This window comes from Mesoplodon bidens, assembly GCF_964165515.1.
Source record: "Mesoplodon bidens genome assembly, chromosome: 10".
Lineage (NCBI taxonomy): Eukaryota > Metazoa > Chordata > Mammalia > Artiodactyla > Ziphiidae > Mesoplodon > Mesoplodon bidens.
The window spans coordinates 21264555-21290845 of NC_138172.1; the positions used below are offsets into that span (position 1 = coordinate 21264555).

Sequence of the window (26291 nt, forward strand, 5' to 3'; positions counted from 1 at the left end):
ACACCCCTTGTATTATCTGATTCTAAGAAAGCTATTTTACAGCTGTATAAACTGTAGATAACTACTGTCAATACTAAATCATTTTATCTGTAGATGTGAAAATTCTACATGTCTTTTAGAGGTTCAAAAAAAAGACATTAAAACTAAATTAGTAAATAAATTCTTATGAAAAATTAAGTGGGTCTCCAACCTATACAGGGTCTTTCCTTTTAACTCCAGAACAACATATCTCACTATGGTGAGCAGGAATGATATTTTTATTATTTTCCTTTTTATTTGGTCCTTGCGTATCTCTGTACCTTACACTTCTTGTGCTCTCTCCCTGTCTCTCCCTCTCCCTTCCTCCGTCTCCCTCTCTCTCTCTCTCTCTGCTTTCTATTCTAGGCAGAGTACCTAAAGCTCGTTTTTTTTCCCTTTTCTTTTCTCTCCAAGTGGATATACTCTCTCGTGACCGGAGGCTCCTTGCCCACGCTAACATATATCTGGAATGTTCTTCTCTTCCTTCTGGCTTCATTGCCTTCTACTTGTACTCATAGCTCAGCTCAGTTATCACCTCCCCCAAAAGTCTTCCCTGACCCCTCAAAGTAGGTTGTGTTCCTCTTTTATGTGCTGTATTAGTTCACGGCCTCTGAGAGACAGACACCAAAAAGGGATTCGATGTGCAAAGAATTTTTTTTAGGGAAAATGGTTTTTCAGTTTAAAAGTTAGGAGTGCAAGAAGCAGGAGTAGGCAGGGAGAACCTTCAGACCATGATGCGGGTATGGCCCCTGTGAGAGGGGGGAGGGGAAGGAAGGAGGAGTGGGTAGGAAGAGTCTTAGACGCTGGGCACCTCAGAGAACATTTCGCTGAGGTTGATGGGGCGTCCTCAAGCGCAAGTAGCCCATGGAAGGAGTCCTGCCTCTCACAGGATGGGTCCCTGCTGTACCCGGCTCTTGGCTGGAAGGAGCCCAAAGAATCAAGAGGAGCATCAGCTGGGCTGTCAGTGAGCTGTGCTGCCTGCAGTCAGAGATGTGAGTGGTGCATTTTAATAGCCACCTCATCTGCTCTCTAAGCCCCGTGTCTGATACAAGTGTGTGACTGCAGAGCCATTATATTCTTATGCTCTTCCCTCTTTGTACTACTCTTTGCTCCACGAGGGAAAGGACTGTGTGTGTTTTGCATGATATCCCTAGGGCCTAGCACAGTGTCTAGCACATTTTAAAACAAAGGCAACCTGAACTTTCCAAAAATCAATTTAAAATTCTTTTAAATTTTAAAAAGATTTTTATTAATTTAAGAAAAAATTTTCAACTTGGTTTAAAGAAAAATGTGCCCTGGGGGGAGGTTCGAAATAAATAGAATCTGCAATAATGGTTGTAAACAACTGAAAGCATTAACCTGAAAATCTCTATTAGAGGAAATTTAATGAAATTAATGTCCTTATGGCAGTTGATCAGGCAAAATGCTGGAAATACGTAATTCCAAGAAAATCTTAAACCCACTTATCTATTCATTGTGCTTAAAAGACAGTGTTTGTTCTGAGATATCTTTATGAGTTTAATAAAGTATTTATAAATGACCCCACATGTAAATAAAATGCTTTATTGGTCTGCAGGGGTCAGATAAATGGTCAGATTTATTGGTCAACTATAAAAATGTAGATGATTCTTCCATGCTCACTGCTTTGAAGTTAGGCAAAAAGAGGAGGTGTCAGAAAAAGGCAGGCATGAAATCTGGGCACTGTGACAGGACTGTATGAGAATTCTTGTCTTGGTTTGTGGACTTGCTAGTGTAAATGTGGGTGGTCTCGAAAGTTCTTTGCTTATAGTATAATGTGTGGGAGTTTAGGATCCCAAGTGGCATTACTAAGTGTGAGCCTGCCTGCTGCCGTCATCAACACCATTTGCTTTCCTGTTGCCTTTTGGTAGCCCTCCATGTGTAAATTTAGATCTGTAATTTACAAGTGTGCTCATGGTGCTGGATTTGTTTCCTCTGAGGGTGCATAAAGTCAGGTGTTTGGAAGTAGAATCCAGTTCTACCCTTGATTTGTACTTTCAGCTATGCCTTGAATTCATTTAAGTTTCTTCACTCCAAATGGAAATTGCCTTATTGTTTTATCTGATAATAAAAGTATTATTAAAGCAATTCAATATCAAGGGGGAAAATAAAACATCTGTAATTTTGTCCCATGAAAGAAACTGCTCAACATTTTGTGTAAAGAATTCTGGACTGAATTCATTTCTTTCTTTTTTTTTTAATTTATTTTTTAATGAAGTATAGTTGAATTACAACATTGTGTTTTTTTTTTTATTTTTTATTTTTTTTTTATTTGTTTTACAACATTGTGTTAATTACTGCTGTACAGCAAAATTGTACAGATATATATATTCTTTTTCATATTCTTTTCCATTATGGTTTATCCCAGGATACTGAATATAGTTCCCTGCGCTATATAGTAGGGAATAGCACAAATAGGGATTTGTCTGTCTGACTTACTTCACTTAGTGTGATAATCTCTAGTTGCATCCATGTTGCTGCAAATGGCATTATTTTGTTCTTTTTTATGGCTGAGTAGTATTCCACTGTATATATGTTCTACATCTTCTTTATCCATCATCTGTCGATGGACATTTAGGTTGTTTCCCTATGTCTTGGCTATTGTAAATAGTGCTGCCATGAACATAGGGGTACATGTATCTTTTTGAATTATAGTCTTGTCTGGATATATGCCCATAAGTGAGATTGCTGGGTCATACGGTAGTTCTATTTTTAGTTTTTTGAGGAACCTCCATACTGTTTTCCATAGTGGCTGCACCAACTTACATTCCCACCAACAGTTTAGGAGGTCTCCCTTTTCTCCACACTCTCTCCAGCATTTGTTACTTGTAGACCTTTTTTTTTTTTGCGGTACGCGGGCCTCCCACCGTTGCGGCCTCTCCCGTTGCGGAGCACAGGCTCCGGACGCGCAGGCTCAGCGGCCATGGCTCACGGGCCCAGCCGCTCCACGGCACGTGGGATCCTCCCGGACCGGGGCACAAACCCGTGTCCCCTGCATCGGCAGGCGGACTCACAACCACTGCGCCACCAGGGAAGCCCCTGTTACTTGTAGACTTTTTAATGATGGCCATTCTGACTGGTGTGAGGTGGTGCCTCATTGTGGTTTTGATTTGCATTTCTCTAATAATTAGAAATGTTGAGCATCTTTTCATGTGATGGCCAATAGGCCATCTGTATTTCTTCTTTGGAGAAATGTCTCTTTAGGTCTTCTGCCCATTTTTTGATTGGATTGTTTGTTTATTTGTTGTCGAGTTGTATGAGCTGTTTGTATATTTTCGAAATTAAGCCCTTGTCGGTCGCTTCATTTGCAAATAGTTTCTCCCATCCTGTAGGTTGTCTTTTTGTTTTGTTTATGGTTTCCTTTGCTGGGCTGGACTGATTTCATTTCTGATCTTCATTTGGCCGTGGATTCTGACACTATCATTTTAAGTTAGGATATTATCATCTATCTAATTGTTTAGGAATTCCATTCTAATAACAAAAATATTTATTATTATAATCAGTTTACTATGTACTAAATGCTTTATGAGGATTGTATAATTTAATCCCAACAACGCTTGATGTAGGCAAAATTATTCTGCTCTTTTTATGTAAAAGGAAACAAAGACCTTGGAGGTATAAATATTAGCTGAAGAGGAAACTGACATTCTAACCTGGGCAGTTTCTCTCTGATTTGAGAAGGGAGAAGTACTTTATTTTATATCGTCTGACAGTATTTTATGGGTTATTATAGGTATATGTAAATCCTTCTGGATTAAGGCATGAGATAAATCTAATACAAATATACATATTTGAAGGGACCCAGAGACTTTCCTATATGAATAAATATGTGGTCAGCCCTTCTGTGACCTTGAAAGAAACTATTTTATCAAGGAACCACTCTCCTAATTTACTTGACTTATAATTTCAGGGTTTCATAAAGTGAGGGTTCAAATGTAATTACACCAAGTGCTCCATTTAGGCTGTCATGATTTTTGATAAATGTTTGGCTGATGTTTGGCTACCTAATCTTCTAGCTTGTCTGGAATGTCTTGTGTGTCTGCTAAGTTCCTTACAGCCTTTCAGAGTAGACCTTCATCACTTCATGGCTGGTCAATATTCTCAGATGCATTTTAGTGCTCTTGATCTTCTACATGTGACATTAATTCTGTTTTATGGATGAATGTTTCAAAGATGAGAGGTGTTTCTTTTCTTTTTTTTTTTTTTTTTTGCGGTACGCGGGCCTCTCACTGTTGTGGCCTTTCCCGTTGCGGAGCCCCGGCTCCAGACACGCAGGCTCAGTGGCCATGGAGAGAGGTGTTTCTGAGTGACCACTTCTGTATATTCAGTCTCAGATGCTCCATTAGAATTCTTAAGTGACTGGCTGAAGTCATTATCGAGGCAAGAGCTATTACTTCAGGTGTTGGCAAACTTAATTCTTGTATCTTACAAGCAGCCAACAATATGCTTCCTTTTATACACACTCAAAAGCACAAACTCACATTCACACACATGGTTTTCAGCTTCATTTCCAGTTTAACAGGTAGAAGAAGAGGAGTATTGTCAGATAAACTTGTGAATTTATCAAATTATAGGGGATGAGGAGTGGATGGAAATTTAACCTATTGCCTCAAGAATTTTAAAGATTGAGTCAAGAGTTACAAACTCAAAATGCTGGAAAGGGCCAATAAGACAGATTACCAAAGTGCATAATTAAGGCTGAGTAAAGCAATAAGGGAAGGTGAGGCCTGGGGCAAACTGGGGAACCATGCCCCACCTGAATTTTTTTTTTTTTGAAGTATTATGCTGCCCAAACAAAACATACTGAGAGCTGCATTTAAACCAGAACTGGCTGCTGTTTGAAGTTTTCTAGTTTCTGGAACAGATTAGTATGAGATAGGGAAATATATCAAGGTCTCATAAGTTTGACCACTGTATCCAAGTAGATCCCTCCTTTTATTCCCCTTTCTAGCACTTATCACAGTCTGTATAATTAGTTTCTGTTTTTAATTTGTTTACTTGTTTATAATCTCTTTCTCTCAACTTTTTAAGCTTTACGAAGGCAGTGACTGCATTTATCTTGCCCATCTCTGTGATTACCAATGCTACCCAGGGTCAGATACATAATTGGTCCTCATAGAAATTGTTGAGGGGATGAAGCAAAGAGTACGATACATCTTATCATCATGTGACGTATCTTTTTAATCGTGGCATGCCCAGCGCTTAGTGCAATTGTGGTGATGCAGTAAGTATTCGTTGGATGCAGTTGTTGGCGATGATGGGACGTCCACCACAGATGGTTAACCACATTGAACTAGCTTACACTGGGTGAGGGGCAAAGTCTCGAAATAGATGTGGTCAGCAGACTGGGGAGATACTTGGGCACTGGCCTCAGCTCTGCCAGGCAGTTTGGTAAGACAGAAAATGTCAAGCTTTATGGATACTAATTAGGCATGACTAGTAATCAGAGCAAGTTTCTGGCATCAGTGACGTCTGATGATGGATAAAAACAGGAAATCCAGAAGGGGTCACTGTTCCCAGATAAAGGTATGCAGTCTGCCTCGGGTAAGCCAACTGATGCTAGTACTAAATCCATAGGAGCTGAATGTTGAGTTCACACACATGGTAAGAGGAGGCATGGTAAGAGAAAGGCCCAACAGGAGATAAGGCACCAAGAAACCATCTGGGCATCCGGTACGGGTTTAGAATTCTAAAATTCCAGACATGATCGCAAAGTGTAGACTTGGCCTCAACGTCCAGACAGAATGATTGCTGGAGCCCAGATCAGGCCCACACCAGCATTAGTGTTGTTTGGTGTTGAGTTCTCTAATAAATTCCACCCCAACTAAGAGCACATTAGTGCCAGTAACTGAAGGGCTAACACCAGTACCCTTGGCTAAAGGGAGAAGAGCTTCCAGCCCTTTGTCCTAAGTGAGTATGAACCTAGGATGTTTAATTTTTAGAACAGGAGAACCCATGTGGGTTAATGCTTTCACATATTTAGCAATCAGGACTCTTTGGTTATATGTAACAGGAAGAGCATTCATATTAACTTAAGTGACAAAGAGGAAGCTCTTGGCTCCTATAAACACAGCATGTGAAAGCAGAGCACAGCTGGCTTTGGGGTTTATGCTCTCTCTGCCTGTGCTGCTCTCTGCTGTGGCTTCACTCTCTTCTCTGTTGGAGAGATTTCCTTGCAGAGAACAGTGTAACCTGGTGGTCATGAACCTGGGCAGTCCCACAGCCTGGGCGTGAAGGCCACCCCTCCCCTTTGCCCTTAGACAAATTCTTCATCTATAAAATGGGCATCATTAATAGCACCTATGTCATAGATTGTTTGCAAAGATTAAATGAGCACATACATGTAAAACCCTTACAATCGTGCCTGGTACCTAGAAAGTACTGTGTTATTATTGGCTTCCAGGAGCTCTGGCTCATAGCCCAACAGTTACCAGAGGATGGAGAATGATTCACCCTGCCATATGAGTTAAAGGCAGTTGTCTAGGATGACTCTTATTAGCTGAAGCTGGGACAGAGTTATTGTCCGTGTGAGGTGTGGGATCTCGTATCAAAAGGGGGAGAATTGAGCAATGAGGCAGAGATGCCTCTGTCCAACACATTTTATATTCCCCTTCCATATAGAATTGTTGCTAGGAAGTGGCTGCCCAGCTAGGGTCTGTATTTCCTAGCATTCTTCCTCCCCTGCATGGGAGATGGAGGAGTAAGAGGGCATACATGTGACTAGTTCTTACTCATGTCGTGGGGTTGAAGTGATGTGTGATCCTTCCAAGCCAAGGCTTTTTTTTTTTTTTTTTTTTTTTTTTTTTTGCGGTACGTGGGCCTCTCACTGTTGTGGCCTCTCCCATTGCGGAGCACAGGCTCCGGACCCGCAGGCTCAGCGGCCATGGCTCACGGGCCCAGCCGCTCCGCGGCATGTGGGATCTTCCCGGACCGGGGCACGAACCTGTGTCCCCTGCACTGGCAGGCGGACTCCCAACCACTGCACCACCAGGGAAGCCCTTCCAAGCCAAGGCTTTTAAGAGGTGCTCTTGTTTTCTCCGTACTTTCTCCTGGTTATAGTTCGCGATGAGGACCTTGATCTCAATGCTCCTTACACATTGGAATCACTTGGCTATCTTAACAAAACTGATGCCAGGCCTGATATTAGACCAGTGGTTCTTAACCAGGGGGTATTTTTGCCCCCTAATGGGCATTTGGCAAAATCTGAGGATATCTTTGGTTGTCACCCTTGGGTGGAGGAGTTATTGGAACCTAATAAGCAGAGGCTAGGGATGTTGCTAAGCATCTTACAATGCACAAAACATCCCCCCACAGCAAAGAATTATCTGGTCTGAATTGTGTCAAGAGTTATAATCCCTGCCCTAGAGGATGGAGAGCCACAAGACTGAGAGATGGAAGAGGCCTGGTGCCTGAATCACTGCATCAAGGAAAGTTGCCTGTCGACCTGGAGCACCTACCTTGGAGAGTCATCTGAATGGACAACAAGCCTCTAATGTGTTAAATCATTGAAAGTTGGGGTCTCTTTGTGATAGCAGCTAGCATTGCCTTAAGTAATACAAGAAGAGAAATGTGCTGAAGGAACTGTGATTAGTTAGCTTATGAAATGGACATGCAATATATTTTATTGCCGTCTACCTAGGTTGTAATATTAAATTGTGGGCCATTGTTTTACTTAAAATTGATCGGTAATTCACAGCACAGATTGCCGTAATTAAAATCATCCGAATCAGTATTCAGTGATTTTATGGCATAGGAATGGATTTTGAGTATTTGGTTTGTATCCTGGATGAAAAATATTGGAGTCTGACCTTAATAAGTAGGTTAGGTTGTGTTTCAAGTCAAAATTTGTTTTATTTAGGATTCCGTCTGTTTTGTTCAGTAAATGTAAAGTTAATCTTTCACATCATCTTATTAGTTACTGTTTGTAAAGAAGATAGGTTAAAAAAAAGAAGATAGGTTAGATTTGTAAAGTAAGAGAAGAAAAATTGTTACAGATGGTAGCTTTAGTAAATATTGTAAAAATGCCAGACTCCTAAATCTGTTAGACTATGTATGTTAATGCTTGCAATTGGTTAATATTGAAACTCTGTAGGGGTTGTGTTTTCTCAGGAATTTTAGAGAAAATGAATCAATTCTTTCAGTGCATGGCGTCTAGGAGGACCCACGTCTTCCTCTAGAGTCACCCAGGGCTGGACAATTAAGACACGGAACTCTTTGGCTATATTGATACAATTAGAGATGGGCTAGATTAGGGTTAATCTTGGGACTTGTTTAGCATCTATCAGAAGAAACATGCTTTATTTTTTGCTGGTTTGGAGCTATAAGGCTATAAGCCAAGAGCTGTGGGCAGCCAATTTACTTAAGAACGAAGCCAGCATAAAGAAGAACATAGATGAAAGATGGAGATGGAGATAGAAAGAGACAGAGAGATTGAGTTCTAATGACATCATTTGAATGTCTGGGCCAAGTTATCAAGTCACACCTAGAGTTTCACAGACTTTTCATTGACCCATGTTAGTAAAGTCACGCTTTTTGCTTAAGCCAATTGGCTTGAGTTTTCTGTCACTTATATCTACTTTCTTCTTCTTCTTCTTCTTCTTTTTTTTTTTTTTTTGCTGTACACGGGCTTCTCCCGTTGTGGAGCACAGGCTCCAGACGCGCAGGCTCAGCGGCCATGGCTCACGGGCACAGCCGCTCCGCGGCATGTGGAATCTTCCCGGCCCGGGACACGAACCTGTGTCCCCTGCATCGGCAGGCAGACTCTCAACCACTGTGCCACCAGGGAAGCCCTATATCTACCTTCAAGTAACATAAGTGAGATATGTTGATTATGCCTGACGTAGTGAAATACGTTGATTGTGTCTTTATTTGTTATGGTAGATTACGTTATTATTACTGATTATTTGCTCGTCTCCTGTGAGCTTCCATGTCCATCCATTTGCATGTGACTGGCATTACCTAGCGTGTGGAAGGAGAATACTTCTCTAAACCATAATGTCAAGTCTGGTCATGTGACTTGCTTTGGTCAGTAGGATGTGGGAAGAAATGAATATGCATATCCATGCAGAAGCTTTAAGGGCAATCACATGGTTCTGCCATTTTCTCTCTCTCTCTTTTAATCTGCCAAGTGGCCATGAATCCCAGAATGGAGAAGATATTTGGGGCAGAGCCTCAGTGGATCCACAGATGGCAAATAACATGCACAAGAAATAAATGTATTTTGTTGTAAACTATTGATATTTTGGTGGTGGTGTTAATGAAGCATAACCCAGCAAGAGTTGACTAATATACTTGCTGTCTTTGCAATGCTTGCAAAATTTATAATTGAGTATAAACCTAGAGCACCTATAATCTTTGATTATATCCTGCAAGTTACCAAATATGAATTTGGGATGACTGGTTGCTTCTTATTTTTCTGGTGTTTGTAGCCCTGTTATATGCAGTTGTGACTGAGAACATGGGTTTTATCTCTGTGGTTTAATAACTAGTAAGCTACCGAACTTCTGAGATTCTCAATGTCCTCCTTATAATAATAATAATACTAGGCTTCCCTGGTGGCGCAGTGATTGAGAGTCCGCCTACCGATGCAGGGGGCATGGGTTCGTGCCCCGGTCCGGGAAGATCCAACATGCCGCGGAGCGGCTGGGCCCGTGAGCCATGGCCGCTGAGCCTGCGCGTCCGGAGCCTGTGCTCTGCAACGGGAGAGGCCACAACAGTGAGAGGCCCGTGTACCGCAAAAAAAAAAAAATAATAATAATAATAACAATACTTTCCTCCTAGGGTTTTTGTGAATACAGAGTTAAATACAGTGCAAGGCACATAGTAAAACACTCAGTAAATAGTAACTATAATTTTTACCATTACAGAAGAAAGTGCCCTAATAAAACTCTTTTTGATGCTTCCAGTAACAAACCCCCTTGGGTGGAGTCCAAGGTGAGCCTAACCAATATGAAGCACCACTCCCTAATGGATGGCATTCTGGGGAGGCTCCCAAGACATTACTTTTAAAATTGCATCTGTATCATTTCAAGAAACAGTGACTGGGGAGAATGCTGCCGAGAAAGTTGGATGAGAGGGTATATACTGAGAAGTAGGAGAGCCATTTATTCTCTGAATTTCTTTGTACTTGAAGGTAAATGAAAAGATAACAGTGCCTTCAGAGTTGGTCTTCAAGCCAGATCTGAGAAGGACACCAGCATCTCATGGGGGTTCTTGTATATTCTTCAGTTACAAGGGCCTTTTGGCAAATTTGTTTTGTTAGAGGGCAAAGGTTCTATTGGTTTAACTATTTTATAACCTTGGAAAAGGGGATAAGGAGGTTTTTATGACAGGAATACTTCTCAAGACAAATATCTCTGAATAATGAAGAGTAAGTCTTTTGATTGATATGGACTGATCGCTCTGTGTGTGTGTGTGTGTGCGCACGTGTATGTTTGGGGGACATGGAAAGGGTCAGAATGTGAGCTAGTAGAGGGAAAGGAAGCATTGGGCTTAGAAATATTACCTGGGAATTGGGGATAGCTCCAGTCTTCCTTTTTTCAATAAAGATTCCTCTCTCAGGTGTTGTGTTCAGGTATTGTGTTAGGGACTAAAGATATAGAAATTTATTCTCTCATTCATTCAGCAAATATTTACCGAGCACCTACAATGTGCCAGGCACTGTGCTAGGCACCTGGGAACACAGTAGTGAGTACAATCAGGTATCATCTGTGACCTTCATGGAACCTAGAGTCTAAGAAGGAACAGGGGTGTTTAAATCATAACATAAATAACTATGAAGTTACAATGTGGTTAAGTACAAGGAAGGAAAGTTACAAGAACAGGAGGATAGTTACTAGAAGGATATGTCATTTGTCTGGTAGTGTCAGGGAGACAATATGGTCAGATTTGTCTTTCAAAAAATTATTCTGCCTTCCTTGTTGAAATGAAGATTCAATAGTGAGTACAGAGAATCAGTTAGAAGGCTATAGCAGGGATCCCAGGAAGAAATGTGGCTGGCTTAGAACAAGGAGGTGATAATGGAGACAAGTGGACCAATTTCAGAAATGTCTAGGAGGTAAACTCAATTGAACTTGGTGAAGAATTGGATGAGAGAGAAGAGGGGAGTGATGTGAAGAATGACTTCTGGGTTTTAAGCTTCTCTCTCTAGGACCTCATAAATGCACCATGAAAAATAAAGTGAAGTATTTGCCCCAGTATAAGCAAAGTTATGGCACAGATAATTGGGACTTGATAAAATGTCCCATCACTGACCCTTGAGCTCAATTCCCTGAGGGCCCAGTGTTTAAAGAAGATTAGAGTATAATGTATTTGTTGGTGGTCCATAGCCACAGTCAACACAAGTACCCAGACTATAATGTACTGCTCAAGGACACAGTTTGAATATTCCAGCCCCAGGCCAAACGGTGAAGTCTAGCTGTTGTGTGGTCCTGTAATCTTCTCCATCTTACCCCCCACCCCAAGTGCTTGATGCTCTTAACTTGTCAGAGCTGTTTGAAGAGCCTGAGGGATATTGCATAACAGCATGCTCTTCAAGGAATTAGCTTTGCAACTTAACGAAGAGAAACTTTCATGACTTCAGCTGTGCTCAGTGTTTATTATTTCTCAGACTGTGCTCTTGCATGGTGTAGTTATAAAAGCATACACTTATACTAATAAAAGTTATATAACTAATAGCTGTAGAATATATAATATGTAACTCTCATAAGAGTTATAAAAGTAGACACAGTGGGGATTTCCCTGGTGGTGCAGTGGTTAAAAATCCACCTGCCAGTGCAGGGGACGCGGGTTCGAGCCCTGGTCTGGAAAGATCCCACATGCCACGGAACAGCTAAGCCCGTGCACCACAACTACCGAGCCTGCGTTCCAGAGCCCGTGAGCCACAACTACTGAGCCCGTATGCCACAACCACTGAAGCCCACATGCCAAGAGCCCGTGCTCTGCAACAAGAGGAGCCACTGTAATGAGAAGCCTGTGCACCGCAATGAAGAGTAGCCCCCGCTCGCCGCAACTAGAGAAAGCCCACGCACAGCAATGAAGACCCAACGCAGCCAAAAATAAATAAATTTTAAAAAAAAGGAGACACAGTGGGCATTGATTAATGTTACTTATAAATGCAAAGACTGAGACCTACAAATATTAACCAACTTGCTTTTGGACTCACAGGTACTCATTATTGTTCAAAGCTTATATTTATTATCAGGACTTATTTCTTCAACAAATATTTATTGAGTACTGTATACTAGGACTATTTCCAAGTAAGCAATGTAATCTAATAAATTGCTTGTCCTCATAGAGCTCATGCTCTATTTGGAAAGATAAATAAGCAAAAAAAAAAACCACAAATAGTATAATTTCATATAATACCATGAAGAATAAAAGAGGGCAAGGGGTAGAATGTAATTAAGTACATTAAAAAGGGACCTTCGTCAAAGAAGTCCTTTGTGAAGGGAAGATATCTGAGCTGAGACAGGATTGATGAGAAGGAATTCTGGGGGCAAAAAACATTCTAGGTGGGGAGACAGCAGGTGCAAAGGTCCTGAGGCAGGAAACAATTTAGCAGATTTGACAACAGGAAAGAGAAAGCCACATGGTGAGAATATGGTGAACCCAGGAAAGAAAAGTTTATCTGGGGGCCAAGAGATTAGAGCCTCTTTAGGGCTACAGTAGAGAGCTTGGATTTTTATCTAAGGGCAGTGGGAGTCATTAGAGGGTTTTAAACACTAAAGTCACATGATCTGAGTAGGATTTAAGAAGATCGTTCTAGCTCCTGGGTAGAATGGACAAAGGAGGTACAGCAGAATGTGAGAAGAAAGTCAGCTGAGGAGAAAGCTGGTAGTTTGGACCATCGTTGTAGGAACAGAGATACAGAGAAGTGGGTGAATCTGTGATACCTTTGGATATCAGGTGGCAGGGTTCGCTGGTGGACTAGTGATAGGAGATAAAGAAAAAAAACCAAACAAAACAGAAACAAGGGCAACTTCTATGTTTTTGACTAAAGCAATTAAATCATGAATCTCTGTAATACCGAAGATTCAACCCAGATCTCCTTAACACTCCAGCAATGTCTTTTGAAAGGCAAGTGTCTAATTGCCTGTTCTAGTGTGGAATTTTTCCTTTTGAAGTGTTACCTTATTATTCTATCTACAGGAAGCAGGGAGAGAGATTGATATTTATAGGTTGCATTAGAATTCAGATTGCCCGCCCCAGATGTCTGCTGCAAGCCTTCTGACTAGGTCAGTAATAGCTGTGGTGCATTGGCTCTGCCAGTGAGGATGTATGCCTCCGTGTCCACTTCCTTCAGTCTAAAAGAAGACAAAGGCTGACAGTGTCGACCTGACTGGCCTTCTTGTTGCCTAGTGCTGCCCTTTGTCTGCAGCCTACTTCCTGGATCTGGTGTCATGACTTGCTCAAGAAGACAGTTTACATCTCAGCATGGGATGACAGATGGGGTTCCAGGAGGGCATCTGGACTATGGTCAAGGGCATCTGATGGTCCCCAGAGGCTCGAGGAGGACAGCCTGGCCTCTTTGGCTCCCTGCTTTCTGTAGGCAGAGCGGGTTCCAGAACTCCATGGTGTGGTGGAGCTGGGTCACCCCTGTGGTTTGGACAGAGAGCAGGGTGGGGCAAGCTGTCCCCCGGCTGCTCCGGAGTTGGCTTCAGACAAGAGACTAAGGTCAGGCATGTGGTTGAAATTACACATGTGTTCCTGGCAGAATTCACGTCAGGATTTATGAAAATAGATTTTATAACTTCAGCTGTACTTGGCAATGATCATTTCTTGGTCGAAGATGCGTGGAGGGTCCCTAAGATCAATTCTCACTGCAGATGGAAATCTGAATTCTGACAGTGAGTGGCTTATCCTTACTTTTTGAAAGTCTCCTGAGTGGGCATACAGGAGAGTATCAATCAGTCAGGATCCTGGCAGGAAACAGGATTCACCTCTGATGGTTCAAATGAAGAGACTGAATGAAGGAACTATTTGCAGAGGTGTGGGCGGGGCTGAGGGGACACTAAAAGGACAGGGGAGTCACCAAGAGGCTAACAGCAGGGCAAACTGTTAGCACTCCAAGGGCCAGAGAAGACAAAGGACAGAACTGTACTTACCTGAGCCAGGTGAGACCTGGTGACATAGAGGAGGAGCCACTAGCAGCAGCTGGAGACCCAGAGGAAGCATCTGCTACCAGAGAGGTCGCCCAGAAGCGGGGAGGGGAGCGAGGAAGGTTCTCCACCCACCCTGTCCTATCATCTGTTGGGGAGAGAAGAGGGCGGACAGGGAGGAAGACGGATGTGGAATGGCAAATGAAGGACCAGAGACCCAAGAGGCGTGTCATTCTTCACTGCAAATCATAGCATCGGCATTGGCTTTAAACACATACACACCCCTCCTCCTCCTCCTCCTCCTCTCTTTTTACTCATTTATAATAATAATCTTCAAACCCCACGACACCCAGAAACCACTGCAGGGACGGCAGATGGAGTGTGAATGCTACAGCGTGTGGATCCTGGGTGCATCCAGGTATTCCCTAGGGGCAGCATGGGATGGAAGTAGGGAGTGTGCATGGGGTCCTGGCTTGGACCCTTATTGCTGGTTAGGGGTTGACTGGCAGAGCAGGAGAGCGGCTCAGAGTGAATGAGGAAACTTCTCACCCCAAAAGACAATGGCATTTTGTGGGTAGAAGGGGGTCACAGTACCTGTTTCATGAAGACTAAGGCTGGGAGTCAGAGCTTCAAAGACTCGTGTCCCTACACGGGAAGGTACGGGTTTGAGGTGGTTTGATTTAAAGCCCCCAAGTTGGTGTCTGGTCCAGTTTCCTAAAAATGGCAGCTCACCTTTCAGAGGCATTGCAAAAAATTACAGCAATAATACCTGGTTTGGCAATCAAGCAAGGGGGAAGGGGAGACAGTGATGCTCTTTTAATTTCACTCAGCGTAGCGAGAACTGGAAGAGGGCCCTGGATGAGCTGGTGGCCAACGTCTTGGGAGAAGGTATCGCAGCAGAAGCTTTCCAAGGGTAGCTCTGTATTTTTTATTATGATTTGGGAGGTAGTGCTGTGTATGTTTTTTTTTTTTTTTTAAGCGTATTTATTTATTTATTTATTTTTGGCTGCATAGGGTCTTCGTTGCTGCGCGCGGGCTTTCTCTAGTTGCGGCGAGCGGGGGCTACTCCTCGTTGCGGTGCGCGGGTTTCTCATTGCGGTGGCTTCTCTTGTTGTGGAGCACGGGCTCTAGGCACGTGGGCTTCAGTAGTTGTGGCTCGCAGGCTCTAGAGCGCAGGCTTAGTAGCTGTGGCGCACAGGCTTAATTGCTCCGTGGCCTGTGGGATCTTCCTGGACAAGGGCTGGAACCCGTGTCCACTGCGTTGGCTGGCGAATTCTTAATCACTACGCCACCAGGGAAGTTCAGCGTTGTGTATGTTCAGGCAAACCAATATTTGCATATTTATTTATAAATTGCATCTCGTCTATGCATGTTACCATATGGACATACTGAGCACTGTGAAGTAAAGTGGGTAAGAGCATGGATCTGTACCTCAGTTTCTTTCTAGGTTTGTTGTGAGAAACGATTACCTGCAAAGCCCTTAGTACAATGCCTGACATGAAGTCAGCAGAATATGGGTTACATTGCAGTATGAAGCGTACCCTAAACACAAGTTTTTTAAGGGTGAGATCAAAATATATAAATAGAAGTTTCTATATATATTTTAAGTGTATAAGAATATATATTTCCATACCCCATCTTGCACACCTTCTTGGGGGTGTACACTCCCCACTTTGGAGACCACCAGTTAAGACTTAGTATTTGCTGCCAGGCAGACTGTGCTGCCTTGAGTAAATTCACTTTTTCCAGCCTCAGTATCCTCTTCTGTGGGATGACAGCAGTTAATAGCGCCTGCCTTATAGGGCTGTTGGAGAATTAAATGCACTACATCCACTTAACCCAGGCCCTGCCTGGTGCGCCCTCAGGACTCAGTAAAATGTTACATGTGATTATTGTCACAAAAGTAACCGTCATTGTGTTTAAATCAGCAAAGAGAAAAAAGATCCTCCATGATACTACAGGATCATATATTATCGCTGTAAAGAAACTTGTTGACATATTTTTAGACCTTTTCCTAAAGCTTCTGTATACACACATACGTATTTTGCATAATTGGAATCATATTGTGTGTTCTCTTGTGGACCCATTCTTAGTGGCTGTAGAGTATAACGTAGACTCAGGTTAACTTATTCACCCAACCCTATTGTTGATCATTTGGTTTTTCTGTTTTAAACAACACTGTGATGAAAAGTCTTTTTTAACAGGCTTATTGGGATGTAGTTTATGCACCATCAAATCACCCACTTAAAGTGTGCAATTCAGTGATTTTTAGTGTATTCAGAGTTGTGTGACCATCACCAGAATCTAATTTTAGAACATGATTGTTGCTACACAAAGAAACCCGCACCTGGGACTTCCCTGGTGGCTCAGGAGTTAAAAATCCGCCTGCCAGTTTGGGGACACGGGTTTGATCCCTGGTCCGGGAAGATCCCACGTGCTGTGGAGCAGCTAAGCCCGCGAACCACAACTACTGAGCTCACGTGCTGCAGCTACTGAAGCCCGTGCTCCTGGAGCCCGTGCTCTACAACAAGAGAGGCCACCGCAATGAGAAGCCCTTGCACCGCAACGAAGAGTAGCCCCTGTTCACCGCAGCTAGAGAAAGCCCGCACGCAGCAACAAAGACCCAACACAGACAAAATAAATAAATAAAATAAATAACAAATGTTTAAAAAAAAAAAGAAAAAAACCCTGCACCCATGGTAGTCACCGCCATCCTCAACCCTCCCAGGCCAGGCAACCATTAATCTACCTTCTGTCTCTATAGACTTGTCTATTCTGGACATTTCCTACAAATGGGATCATACAGCATGTTGCATTTGAAGACTGGTTTCTTTTACTTTACATAATGTTTTTTGAGGTTCACCCACATTGTGGCACTATCAGGTCATTATTCCTTTTTGTTGCCGAACATCCCATGGTGTGGATATATCACGTTTTATTCATCTTTTCATCAGTGATGAACATTTGAGTTGTTTCCATGATGAATAATCTTAGAGATTAATCTTAACTATTTCCTTTGAATGCATTCCTAGACTTGAAAATTCTGGGTCATATGATTTCCAGACTTTTGACTGTCAAGCACTTCTAATCCAGACTTTCTCTCTCATTTGAGGACATTAATGACTTCCTTCTTCCTCATCGTATGAACTACAAAACTTTTGTATTCCTTGCGACACCTGGAGGTATTTACAATTTCTAATATTCTAGAGAACCATTCTCGGGAATTCTATCCTATGTTGGGGGTCAGAGGCTCTGATGGACAGTGATATTCCTAAAGGGAACACATTGTATTTACTTACATCAGTCTGTATCATTTTCAACTAGAAACCTCGCTGTCGTCTGGCATTAAGGAAAATTGGCAGAGACTTGTAAGTGGTAGATCGTCTCTTTAAATTGTCTCACTTTGTCCTTTTAAGTATATGTATCCCCTACCAAGCTCCTAGAAGTGGTTGACAACCAGAAAAATAATGTCTTGTGTCAGTGGAATTTAGACCCAAGGTTTCACAGCCCATAGGCAGCTAAGTATCATTAGGCTCATAATCTTATTTATTTAAAATATGTTGTTGCTAAACTGACTTTCCCCCTTCTTTAAAAATTTGGAAGTACGTGAAAGTTTGTTTTCTACATGCTGTGGTTTTTAATCCAACATAGCTGTTAAACTCTTGGGGTGGCCTCTTTGGTAAAATCTACTCACCCTTTTTCTTTATTATATGAAAGGATCCTGCAGAGAAGGCAGCTGGTGGATATACACCAAGTTTAAGCCTTTGTCAGTGTGAATCCTGGATAATGTTTACAAATAGAATGGTCTCTGCAGGTAAGAGAGCTTCCTCCTTTACCACTGCATTTAATCTTTCCAAAGCCTGAAAAATATTCGTTGAATCATGGTGATTAGGACAGCTGATTTTGCCCTTGCCTTAACCCCCAGATAGTCTTCCTCCACTGACCTTTCTGGTCACAAGCAACAGAGCCGATTAAAATACTCTGCTGTTCGTACAAAGACCGTCCACCGCACCCCCTGAGGCTCCCGGGTGTTGTCATCAGTGATGCTAATGGGTTTGCCTTGATCTTTACTTCACTGCCTCTTGAGAATAACAATGTGCATTTATGAGACTGTTGCCTAGATGAGAAGAAGTCTGGCAGGGGCTCATAAGTGCTGGATCTCTCTCAGGTGTCTCGTATGAGAGACGTTTTTATATAAGATATCCAATTTCAATCTCGTGACTACCCACAGAGTTGGTGCTGATATGCCCATCCTAAGGATGAGAAAGTTGAGACATCATTGCTCTGTGCCTCTTGGCAGACAAGGTGTAAAAAAATTCCAATTCAATACAGACTTCTTAAGATTACAGCATAGGAAATACAGTCATTCCTAAGAGTAAACAAAGGTAACCCTACTGCTAAATTCTTACCTATCAGAGATGGTGCATACCTTGGTGACCAAAGCCTTTAAAAAATAAATGCTGCAGTGTTATACTCGCCAGGGTGTGGTGTTCAGAGAAAATGCCCTTCAAAAAAACAGGGTGGGGGAGAGTTTCTATGATCAAGAAATTTGGGAAATGTTGGGTTAAATTAAGTCACACAGACTCTAGATTGCAGACCTTCTCAGAGACCCTACTATCGGAATATGCATTGTGAAACCCCAAGATGGGTAGAGCATAAATCTTATTTTGTGGGACACCTACTAGCGTTTTAAAGAGCTGGTGTTTGTGACACACACCGCCAGAATGAACTTCATAACAGCCATTCTTTTTTGGTTTACTTTTTTTTGTAGGTAAAAGACACGTGGTAAACTCAGAGTATGCAAAGGTATTCAGTGAAAAGGTCTGTCTGCCTTTAATCACTGTCTCTGAGATTCTCTCTTGAGAGACAAGCATTGATTTCAAGATGTGCAATCATGTTTGTATGTGTGTAAGCGCATATGTGTGTAAGTGTGTGTGTGTATTTCAATTTTGAGCACACTATATGTTATTCTGCACATTATTTTTTTACTTAATATATATTAGAAGTCATCCCATATCAGTACTTATAAAGCTGTGTCATTTCTTCTAATATCCACATGGTATTCTATTGTATGGATGTATCATAATCCGTTTAACCAGTACCCTATTGATTTAGAATATTTTTAACCTTTTCCTACTGTGAACAGTGCTGCAGTGGGTACCCTTGTACATTTGTCTTTGTCATCGTGGTGTTTCATGTATCAGCCTTTGATAAAAGCCAGGGGTGTAAAGATAAAATATGATTCTGTGAAGTCAAGAATAACCCAGGTTCATAGCCTTCTGATGGTCAGGTCTGGCTTGATCCAGAGATATTTAGATAGAGACGTATAGATCCAAGTCCTAAAACTATATTATCAGAACTTGTTTAAAATAGTGGGAAAATGTATAGAGTATTTTTCAGAAATAAGATAAATTAGTTTGTGAAAAATCATATTTCTCTTAGGAAATAAAGAGGTTTGGAGTTGATACAGTAATTGTACTGTGTGTTCCAACTCATGGCAAAATGAAACTCAAGGCATGAAATCTTTAAAACAGGGATTTCCCACGTGGATAACCTTTGATTTTTAATTCAGAACTCAAAGCAAACTGCTTTATTTACCCTGGTTCAGAAACAATGGTTTTGCTTCCTCACTATCTTGTACTGCATTTGATTTCTGCCAAATAGCGTTTGACTGACTCAAAGACTTTAAAGATTGTTTTCTCTCTTCAGCATATTTCTCCCTTTTCTCTTTTGTGAACAAAGTAAAAAAATAATATAAGGTAACTTTATGTAACAAGAAATAAAACCTTTCTTTTTAAAACAGATGTTGTCAGGGCTTCCCTGGTGGCGCAGTGGTTGAGAGTCCGCTCGCCGATGCAGGGGACACGGGTTCGTGCCCCGGTCCGGGAAGATCCCGCATGCCGCGGAGCGGCTGGGCCCATGAGCCATGGCCGCTGAGCCTGCGCGTCCGGAGCCTGTGCTCCGCAACCGGAGAGGCCACAACAGTGAGAGGCCCGCGTACCGCAAAAAAAAAAAAAAAGATGTTGTCGTCTAGTTGGAATTCAACTATAGAACTTGATAGAAGTCCTTCCATATTTTGTTAAAACAGTTTTTTTGATAATGTCTCTCTTATTGGTTTTTTTTGTTTGTTTTTTTTGCGATACGCGGGCCTCTCACTGTTGTGGCCTCTCCCGTTGCGGAGCACAGGCTCCGGACGCGCAGGCCCAGTGGCCATGGATCACAGACCCAGCCGCTCCGCGGCACGTGGGATCCTCCCGGACCGGGGCACGAACCCGTGTCCCCTGCATCGGCGGGCGGACTCTCAACCACTGCGCCACCAGGGAAGCCCTCTCTTATTGTTTTTAATCAATCTGATCAATAGGGTTCCATCTCAGAGCAGGCTGGGCAAGTTTCCTTGAGGCCAAATTACTATTGGGACCTCAGGTAATTTAAGTGTATTTTCACTGTCTGGTCCTTCTTTGGGAGAGTGCCTAAGATGCTGTAGCCACCATCCATCATAAGCTGCCATCACTCTGGGCCACGCACTTTGCATGCAGTGTCTCATCATTTATACAGTGTGTGTAGTATCACTTGATCCTGTACTATTAGGTGGGAACTGCTCTTATCCCCATTTTATAGATAGAGAAACTGAGGCACAGGACAACCAAAAAACTCCCTCAAGGCCACCCAGCTAGGATATAATAGAGCTGGAATTTGAACCTGTTGTTTTAAAGTCTTGCCCAAATTAGAAATGGGTTTATTCTCTAGAGTAGGTCTTGAAATCTTTTAAACTCAAAGACATGTAATCAACAGTAAGAAAACAGAGATTTGTCACTGCTCTAACCTAGTTATGCCAGCAACATGTGAATGGTCTCCAGTGTTCACAGCTCCTGGCAATGGGGGTATTTGTTTTTCTACGACGTCTGAGCGGTCCTGGCTCCAGAGCTGGTGTGGCTCTCCAGGCCAGAGGATGGAACAAGTGTAATGACACGTGTGACTTTCTTGGAAGGAGATGCTCTGACCCTTTTATTACCTCCCCTGGGACACAAGTGATCACCTGCGATGATATCTAGTCTTAACTCTTTGTCCTCACTTGAAGCCAACCAAATGGGCAGGTCTTCCACCATGTTCTTAAGGAAACGTTTGCCCGAATTTTCCCTTAGAAATTTTTACAAACATTAGCGTTCGCTCCCTATGTTGTAATATGTAGAAATGGTGGTCGGGGACGCATGGAACCCAGTGTGACAACAAGTTTTCAATTTCCCCTTTGTGTCAAGGGGCTGGAAGAGAGTCATTATGTGAAACCTGAGTATTAAGGCGTTTTTCAGGTCATGAAGAGGAATTTGACCGGAGGAGTCCCAGAAATGCAGATCGTGAATTCTAATCCTGTGCTCTTAACCACTGCTGTGCTGTGGGCATCTGGCCATTTGCATTTGTCCTCTAGGGCATTATAAAACCATCTACTGGTGGAAAATCTCAGAAACCTTCTATAAAGGGCACTAACCCCTACTGAGTGGTTACCGTGTGCCAGGGACTGTTAGATGCTTTGTATCCTTACCAACAACCAGCTGCCCAAGCTTGCACGCTCAAACTGGGTCTTGGAAACTGTCACTTCTGCGTGTGGTCATTCCACATGCTCTGCCGCTTCCCCAAACAGGCAAGATGTAGAAATCAGAGACAAAAGGGACTCTTGATTGCCAGGTTCAGTTTCCTGCCAGGGCAGGATGTAATTGCAGGGCTGTCTAGAGCCTATGATAAGCTGATACTAAATTTGTTCTTGGCAGACTGTCTTGGGACGTGTGGGGGAAGGGTGGAGGAGGGGGAAGTGGGAGCTTAGGTGCAAGGATCCTTTTGTAATCTCTGGTCTCCTCTTGTCTGAGCGTGAGAACATTTCCTGAATGCTGGTCTTAAATATTTAGTGGTCGTTCAGACGTAAGACTAGTCTGCAAACGTTCATGCCCGAGACACGGATCCAATGGTAAGGGTGGTTTTGCTGTATCCAAACTCCCTCTTCCTGTCTCTTGCGCATCTGTCCTGAGGCTTGTGTATCAGTGAGGTATTTGGATGTGACGCCTCTCCTGGTGTAACAGGTAAATTGCGAAGGGCTTCTGACATTTTTTCTTACTGACTGTGCTGTTCACTAACACTGTCTTAGGTTAAAAAGGAATCAAGCATCATTTGAATGGCTTTGTTTTCCTAACTTTAGCTGTTTCTTTTCTTTTCTTTCTTTCTTTCTTTTTTTTTTTTTTGCAGAAGAGAAATAAATAGTTCAGAAGATGAAAAAAGGGCACTTTAAAAAAATTTGACAATAGTTGATTTACAATATTGTGTTAGTTTCAGGTGTACAGCTTCAGATTCTTTTCCATTATAGGTTATTATAAGATACTGAATATAGTTTCCTGTGCTATACAGTAAATTCTTCTTGTTTATAAAATTGTAACATGATAAAGGTGAAATGATCAAGAAAAGGATACATTGTTCAAAACTAGTGCTGGGAGAATTGACAAGCTGGGAAAAAATAGCATCTCCCCATACAACGTATACCAAATTAATTCTTAATAGATTAAAGATTCAAATGTAAAAAAAATACATAAAAAGAAAAAAATGGTGCTTTTACACAAAGTTTCTTCAATTCTAAATAGGTGCCATTTTCTTTCTTTTGATTTTCTTATCTGAAAGAATTTTAGATGGGAATATACTCTTGCTTTTATTTCTTTTCCTTTTTTTTCTGGTCCGCTCGCTCTCTCTCTCTCTCTCTCTCTCTCTCTCTCTCTCTGTCCCTTTCCCTCTCCTTTCCTTCCCTTCCTCCCTCCCTTTCTGTCCTTCTTTCTTTTTTAAATATTGAAGAGCTTGATGCTTTGCAACTAGCTACACAAAGGCAGCTCTAAATTCGAGAACTCCACAATAAGCCCTGCTTCATTCACCTCTTTGTTTCCTGAGTGATCATCATTTTGTCAAGGGGGTCGCTAACTGGAGAACGCCTCAGTGAAAGGCAAAGCTGAGTGCAACACCGCCTGGCTTCCTGACACCTATTGTTTGAGCTCTGCTTTGTTTTTCCTTTCATTAGAAGGGCAAGCTGGCCTCTGTCATTTCTCCCTGAGGCTTGTGTATCAGGGAGGTACACAAGCCTCCCTTTCTCCCTTTCGTCTCACTGGTCTTGCTTGAGACTAGTTTTCCTGAAACATAATTTTCCTCAAGCCAGTGCTGGCCCTTCAAATGAGGAGGAATCTAGTTTCCTGAAGTTAGTCTTTTATGGAGAGGTTTTCCATGTAAAATGTTGAGGAAATTCTTGCTGTTCTTTTTCTGGTGGGGGTGAGGGTGAATGAGGGTGGTTTTGGAGAGGAGGAAGGCTCTCTTTTTTTTCCCCGCCCTATTACAGGCAATCTTACCAGGCAATCTTATCTTGTGTTCCATTCAACCTAAAAGGTGGTCGGCCAACAACCCTTAATTATAGGCCTGGTGTGGTGGAGACAGCTGTGGCAGAGTTCTGGCCCTCAGAGAGTGTATGCTCTAGTGTGTAACACAGTAAAGCCATAAGCTGATACAAATGTGAGTATGGAAATAAGCCTAATAGAAACGCATTCCAGAAACAAAACAACGAGTGGTAAGTAGTGACTATGGGCTGCCTGAGCTACAGAAGTAGAAGGCTTCTCTTTTGCATTGACCAAAAGGTTGCAAAGAAGGCAGTCATGCAGAGGTCTGGGAGGAAAGTTTTCAGAGTAGAAGGCGGAAGCACCGTTGCAAATGCCTGAGACAGGAACAAGCGTGGCCTGTTTGAAAGACAGGAGCATTTAAGCTCTTCTGAAAGATGAGAGGAGCCAGTTTGTACTGAACAGAATCAAGGCATTCCTGAGAAAGGGAAGACCTGGGGCAAAGGTCCTTATGAAAGGAGACTAAGAAGAATAGCAGGTGCTGTCTGGCTAGTGCTGAAAACTTCATGCAGTATATGGTGTGGATGTACGTTTTAAATAGCCTTAGTGAGATGTAACATCCCATGAGATGTGTTTATCCGTTTGAAATGTTACCCATTTTAAATACATAGTTCAATGGCTCTTAGTATGTTTACAGAGTTGGGCAACTATCACCATAATCTTACTTTAGAACATTTTCATCACCCCCCAGAGGAAATCCTGTACCCACTAGCAGTCCCTTCCCATTCTTCCAATCACCCCACCCCTAGGCAACCACTGATCTACTTCGTGTCTCTGCAGATTTGCTTATTCTGGACATTTCATATACATAGGATCATACAATATGTGGTCTTGTCTGATGGCCCTAGAATGTTTGTGAAGTTCTTCTATGTTATAACACCATCAGTATTTCATTCCTTTTAATTGCTAAATAATATTCCACTGTATCTGTCCATTCATCAGTTGATGAACATTTGGGCTGTTTCCGCTTTTTGGCTCTTATGAATAATGCTGCTATGAACATTTGTGTACAAGTTTTGGTGTAGACATTTGTTTTCATTTCTCTTGGGTAGTTACCTAAGAGTAGAATTTCTGGGTCATACGGCAACTCTCTGTTTAACATTTTGAGGAACTACTGAATTGTTTTCCATGGTGGCTACAAGAGCAGTTTACACGAACTATGTGTGAGGGTTACAGTTTTTCCACATCCTTGCTAATACTTGTTATTGTCTGTCTTTTTTTTTTTTTTTTTTTTTTTTGCGGTATGCGGGCCTCTCACTGCTGTGGCCTCTCCCGTTGTGGAGCACAGGCTCTGGATGCGCAGGCTCAGCGGCCATGGCTCACGGGCCCAGCCGCTCCGCAGCATGTGGGATCTTCCCGGACCGGGGCACGAACCCGTGTCCCCTGCATCGGCAAGTGGACTCTCAACCACTGCGCCACCAGGGAAGCCTGTCTTTTTCATTATAGCCATTTTAGTGGTTGTGAAGTGGTGTCTCATTGTGGTTTTGATCTGTGTTTCCCTAATGACTAATAATGTTGAAACATTTTCATATGTGCTTATTAGCCATTCATATGTTTTCTTTGGAGAAATGTCTGTTCAGAGCCTTTGTCTATATTTTAGGTGAGCTACTTGCCTTTTTATTTTTCAGTTATAGAAGTTTTTTTAATATTCTGGAGGTAAGTTCCTTATTAGATATATGATTTGCAGATATTCCCACCAGACAGTGGGTTATCTTTTCGCTTTCTTGATGGTGTTCTTTGAGGCACAAAATTTTTTAGTTTTGATGAAGTCTAATTTATTAATCTCTTTTTTTGCTTGTGTTTTGGTGTCATATGTAAGAAATCCCAAGGTCACAAAGATTTCATAGTGTGTTTTTTCAAAGAGTTATATCTCTTATATTTAGATCTGTGATATACTTTTGGTTATTTTTTATTTATGTTATGACGTAGGTGTCCAACTTCATTATTTTTCATGTACTTATCCAGGTGTCCTAGTACAATTTGTTGAAAAAAATATTCTTATTGAATTATGTTGGCTTCTTTGTAGAAAATCAATTTACCACGAACATTAGAGTTTATTTCTGGGCCCTAAGGAGGATGCTTTTTTTTTTTTTTGCAGTACGTGGGCCTCTCACTGCTGTGGCCTCTCCAGTTGCGGAGCACAGGCTCCGGACGCGCAGGCTCAGCGGCCATGGCTCACGGGCCCAGCCGCTCCGCGGCATGTGGGATCTCCCCGGACCGGGGCACGAACCCGTGTCCCCTGCACTGGCAGGTGGACTCGCAACCACTGCGCCACCAGGGAAGCCCGAGGATGCATTTTTAATGAAGGCATCTTTCTAACATGGTGTGAAAGCTTCAGAGATCCAAGCTCTGGTTGGGTAGTAAAGCAGCTGTCAGGTAAATTCTGGATTGAAGAGGCTTCATTTTCTCCGGTTATAAAGTGAATTTATGGATGAAGATTCTTGTATTATTTCCTTATAGTACTGAAAAGATCCTTCAGGCAATTTTCAGACATTTAATAGGGCTTCATCTTAACCATCACTGACAGGGCAATATCTCTTCTAAAGTTCCCTTTTTCTTTCATTTCTTTTCCTTTCCCTTCCCTCCCTCCCTCCCTCCCTTCCTTCCTTCCTCTCTTCCTCTCTTCCTCTCTTCCTCTCTCTCTCTCTCTCCTTTCCCTTCCTTTCTTTAGTTCTTTCATTTCTTCCTTTAAAACATAACCTAGGTTGAAGAGATGAGATTTACAGTCATGATACAAGGGAAAATT

At 42.3% G+C, this 26291-nt stretch overlaps 1 protein-coding gene across 6 annotated transcripts in view; it reads left to right on the forward strand.

Annotated features, from left to right (window-relative positions):
• Positions 1–26291, forward strand: part of FRMD4B (FERM domain containing 4B) — a 323064-nt gene that overhangs the window by 29450 nt on the left and 267323 nt on the right. The window contains exon 1 of one of the 6 annotated variants that reach the window (XM_081246505.1): positions 25857–25921. The exons of the other annotated variants lie outside the window; for them this stretch is intronic. The gene's annotated coding sequence lies outside the window, so the exon portion shown is untranslated. Of the gene's footprint in view, positions 1–25856; positions 25922–26291 lie in introns of those variants that run through there. 6 annotated transcript variants of the gene reach the window in all.